Source organism: Hypanus sabinus, chromosome 21, assembly GCF_030144855.1.
Source record: "Hypanus sabinus isolate sHypSab1 chromosome 21, sHypSab1.hap1, whole genome shotgun sequence".
In the NCBI taxonomy this organism is placed as follows: Eukaryota; Metazoa; Chordata; class Chondrichthyes; order Myliobatiformes; family Dasyatidae; genus Hypanus; species Hypanus sabinus.
Window position 1 is genome coordinate 4,617,609 of NC_082726.1, and position 5,117 is coordinate 4,622,725.

Consider the following 5,117-nt stretch of genomic DNA (forward strand, 5'->3'; position numbering starts at 1 on the left):
TGCTGTAGCTCTTTATGACTACAAGGTGACTGTTGCTGAGGTAAGGTATCATAGAAATGCAAGTCAAGTCTTTATTTGTTTTGTTTCAATCAGTGCTGTTTCTGTTGTGTAAAGCCCTCCTTGAATTAATGAGGCTACACAACTTGGAGCAAGTGGAATGGCGTGCAATCCAGGGGGAATGTCGCTGCTGAAGGAGTTGGTTACTGTTGGACTGGGCTGATTGCTGATAGAGTGTGCTCTGTGTTTTAATTACTGAGTACTTCTAATGAGTTTTCAGGATTAATCACGAGTAAATCCCTCTAGAAATTATTCCCTGTGAAAGGGGCATTGATGTGTGAAGTCTACAGCAGAGTGGAGGATAGTACAGGTTTCTCAGTTCCAATGAGCAGAGGAGAGAGTCCCTGCTGCTGTTTGCAAAGTGCTCGACAAGGGGCTGGCTTCATCTCGGGTTTGTAGGCCCTGAACAGGAACATAGAGCACAGTACGAACTCAAAGGTCACAATCAAGCATACTCATGTATACAGCTAAACGAACCAGCTCTCCAAAGGCTTCAGGACCTCACAGGACCTTCAGTCACACACCACACTGCACATACAGTTACGATAGCTCAACCTGAAGATCGATGGTGCATCCGGTGCAGCATTTGTGGAACCTGGAGAGGCCACAGCCACCTTGTGCAACGCCATCTTACCGGAACAGGCCTTCAGCCCAACATGATGCTCCAGGCTTTGAGGACCATGGGAAGGGGCCACCTACTTTTAGATGAACTGTGCAGTGTGCAGATTTCTCATGTGTAACCAGTAAGCTGTGGACAGGAGATGGAGAGAGTATAGGAAAGTATCAGCATAAACAATGCAGGTGGGCTGGGTGACATGGAGATGTGACCAGATACAGGAGTATACAAGATGGAGAGGTGATGAGTGAGAGGTGAATAGATAGAAGTGTATACAAAATCGAGAGGTGACAAGATAGAGGGATGTGTACAAGATGGAGAGGAGTTGCGACAGAGGTGTGTCCAAGAGGAAGACGTGACTAGATAGAGTAGCGTGTAACAAATGGAGAAGTGACTGGATGGCGGTGTAAAAGCTGAAGAGGTGAATAGATAGAGGGGTGTTCAAGATGGAGAGTTGACTGGATGGAGAGGTGACTATATAGAGAGATGTACAAGATGGAGAGCAACGAGATAGAGAGGTGTGTACAGGATGGAGAGGTGACTAGATAGAGGGGTGTGTACAGGATGGAGAGGTGACTAGATAAAAGGGTGTGTACAGGATGGAGAGGTGACTAGATAGAGGGGTGTGTACAGGATGGAGAGGTGACTAGATAGAGGGGTGTGTACAGGATGGAGAAGTGACTAGATAGAGGGGTGTGTACAGGATGGAGAGGTGACTAGATAGAGGGGTGTGTACAGGATGGAGAGGTGACTAGATAGAGGGGTGTGTACAGGATGGAGAAGTGACTAGATAGAGGGGTGTGTACAGGATGGAGAGGTGACTAGATAGAGGGGTATGTACAGGATGGAGAGGTGACTAGATAGAGGGGTGTGTACAGGATGGAGAGGTGACTAGATAGAGGGGTGTGTACAGGATGGAGAGGTGACTAGATAGAGGGGTGTGTACAGGATGGAGAGGTGACTAGATAGAGGGGTGTGTACAGGATGGAGAGGTGACTAGATAGAGGGGTGTGTACAGGATGAAGAGGTGACTAGATAGAGGGGTGTGTACAGGATGGAGAAGTGACTAGATAGAGGGGTGTGTACAGGATGGAGAGGTGACTAGATAGAGGGGTGTGTACATGATGGAGAGGTGACTAGATAAAGGGGTGTGTACAGGATGGAGAGGTGACTAGATAGAGGGGTGTGTACAGGATGGAGAGGTGACTAGATAGAGGGGTGTGTACAGGATGGAGAGGTGACTAGATAGAGGGGTGTGTACAGGATGGAGAGGTGACTAGATAGAGGGGTGTGTACAGGATGGAGAGGTGACTAGATAGAGAGGTGTGTACAGGATGAAGAGGTGACCAGATAGAGGGGTGTGTACAGGATGGAGAGGTGACTAGATAGAGGGGTGTGTACAGGATGGAGAGGTGACTAGATAAAGGGGTGTGTACAGGATGGAGAGGTGACTAGATAGAGGGGTGTGTACAGGATGGATAGGTGACTAGATAGAGGGGTGTGTACAGGATAGAGAGGTGACTAGATAGAGGGGTGTGTACAGGATAGAGAGGTGACTAGATAAAGGGGTGTGTACAGGATGGATAGGTGACTAGATAAAAGGGTGTGTACAGGATGGAGAGGTGACTAGATAGAGGGGTGTGTACAGGATGGAGAGGTGACTAGATAGAGGGGTGTGTACAGGATGGAGAGGTGACTAGATAGAGGGGTGTGTACAGGATGGAGAGGTGACCAGATAGAGGGGTGTGTACAGGATGGAGAGGTGACTAGATAGAGAGGTGTGTACAGGATGGAGAGGTGACTAGATAGAGGGGTGTGTACAAAGATGGAGAGGTGACTAGATAGAGGGGTGTGTACAGGATGGAGAGGTGACTAGATAGAGGGATGTGTACAGGATGGAGAGGTGACTAGATAGAGGGGTGTGTACAGGATGGAGAGGTGACTAGATAGAGAGGTGTGTACAGGATGGAGAGGGTGACTAGATAGAGGGGTGTGTACAGGATGGAGAGGTGACTAGATAGAGGGGTGTGTACAGGATGGAGAGGTGACTAGATAGAGGGGTGTGTACAGGATGGAGAGGTGACTAGATAGAGGGGTGTGTACAGGATGGAGAGGTGGCTAGATAAGGGGTGTGTACAGTATGGAGAGGTGACTAGATAGAGGGGTGTGTACAGGATGGAGAGGTGACTAGATAGAGGGGTGTGTACAGGATGGAGAAGTGACTAGATAAAGGGGGTGTGTACAGGATGGAGAGGTAACTAGATAGAGGGGTGTGTACAGGATGGAGAGGTGACTAGATAAAGGGGTGTGTACAGGATGGAGAGGTGACTAGATAGAGGGGTGTGTACAGGATGGAGAGGTGACTAGATAGAGGGGTGTGTACAGGATGGAGAAGTGACTAGATAAAGGGGTGTGTACAGGATGGAGAGGTAACTAGATAGAGGGGTGTGTACAGGATGGAGAGGTAACTAGATAGAGGGGGTGTGTACAGGATGGAGAAGGGAACTAGATAAAGGGGTGTGTACAGGATGGATAGGTGACTAGATAAAAGGGTGTGTACAGGATGGAGAGGTGACTAGATAGAGGGGTGTGTACAGGATGGAGAGGTGACTAGATAGAGGGGTGTGTACAGGATGGAGAGGTGACTAGATAGAGGGGTGTGTACAGGATGGAGAGGTGACTAGATAGAGGGGTGTGTACAGGATGGAGAGGTGACTAGATAAAGGGGTGTGTACAGGATGGAGAGGTGACTAGATAAAAGGGTGTGTACAGGATGGAGAGGTGACTAGATAGAGGGGTGTGTACAGGATGGAGAGGTGACTAGATAGAGGGGTGTGTATAGGATGGAGAGGTGACTAGATAGAGGGGTGTGTACAGGATGGAGAAGTGACTAGATAGAGGGGTGTGTACAGGATGGAGAGGGTGACTAGATAGGAGGGGTGTGTACAGGATGGAGAGGTGACATTGAGGGTGGAAGATGGAGTGCTAGATAGAGGGGTGTGTACAGGATGGAGGAGGTGACTAGATAGAGGGGTGTGTACAGGATGGAGAGGTGACTGATAGAGGGAGTGAGGTGGGTGAGGTGACTAGAGGAGGGGTGAGTGAAGTGATGATAGTGGTGTGTGTATAGGGGGTAGGAGGAGGTGACTAGATAGAGGGGGTGTGTAAGATGGAGAAGGTGACTAGATAGAGGGGTGTGTACGAGGGATGGAGAGTGACTAGATAGGGGGTGTGTACAGGATGGAGAGGTGACTAGATAGAGGGGTGTGTACAGGATGGAGAGGTGACTAGATAGAGGGGTGTGTAAGGGAAGGAGAGGGGACTAGATAGAGGGGTGTGTACAGGATGGAGAGGTGACTAGATAGAGGGGTGTGTACAGGATGGAGAGGTGACTAGATAGAGGGGTGTGTACAGGATGGAGAGGTGACTAGATAGAGGGGTGTGTACAGGATGGAGAGGTGACTAGATAGAGGGGTGTGTACAGGATGGAGAGGTGACTAGATAGAGGGGTGTGTACAGGATGGAGAGGTGACTAGATAGAGGGGTGTGTACAGGATGGAGAGGTGACTAGATAGAGGGGTGTGTACAGGATGGAGAGGTGACTAGATAAGAGGGGTGTGTACAGGATGGAGAGGTGACTAGATAGAGGGGTGTGTACAGGATGGAGAGGTGACTAGATAGAGGGGTGTGTACAGGATGGAGAGGTGACTAGATAGAGGGGTGTGTACAGGATGGAGAGGTGACTAGATAGAGGGGTGTGTACAGGATGGAGAGGTGACTAGATAGAGGGGTGTGTACAGGATGAAGAGGTGACCAGATAGAGGGGGTGTGTACAGGATGGAGAGGTGACTAGATAGAGGGGTGTGTACAGGATGGAGAGGTGACTAGATAGAGGGGTGTGTACAGGATGGAGAGGTGACTAGATAGAGGGGTGTGTACAGGATGGAGAGGTGACTAGATAGAGGGGTGTGTACAGGATGGAGAGGTGACTAGATAGAGGGGTGTGTACAGGATGGAGAGGTGACTAGATAGAGGGGTGTGTACAGGATGGAGAAGTGACTAGATAGAGGGGTGTGTACAGGATGGAGAGGTGACTAGATAGAGGGGTGTGTACAGGATGGAGAGGTGACTAGATAGAGGGGTGTGTACAGGATGGAGAGGTGACTAGATAAAGGGGGTGTGTACAGGATGGAGAGGTGACTAGATAGAGGGGTGTGTACAGGATGGAGAGTGACTAGATAGAGGGGTGTGTACAGGATGTAGAGGTGACTAGATAGAGGGGTGTGTACAGGATGGAGAGGGTGACTAGATAGAGGGGTGTGTACAGATGGAGAGGTGACTAGATAGAGGGGTGTGTACAAGGATGAGAGGTGACTAGATTGAGGTGGTGTGTACAGGATGGAGAAGTGACTAGATAGTGGGGTGTGGTACAGGATTGGAGAGG

General features: G+C 49.5%; 1 protein-coding gene across 1 annotated transcript in view; it reads right to left on the bottom strand.

Moving 5' to 3' along the window:
* Positions 1 to 5,117, bottom strand: part of LOC132379186 (leucine-rich repeat and immunoglobulin-like domain-containing nogo receptor-interacting protein 1) — a 569,173-nt gene that overhangs the window by 547,655 nt on the left and 16,401 nt on the right. The gene's annotated exons all lie outside the window — the stretch shown is intronic.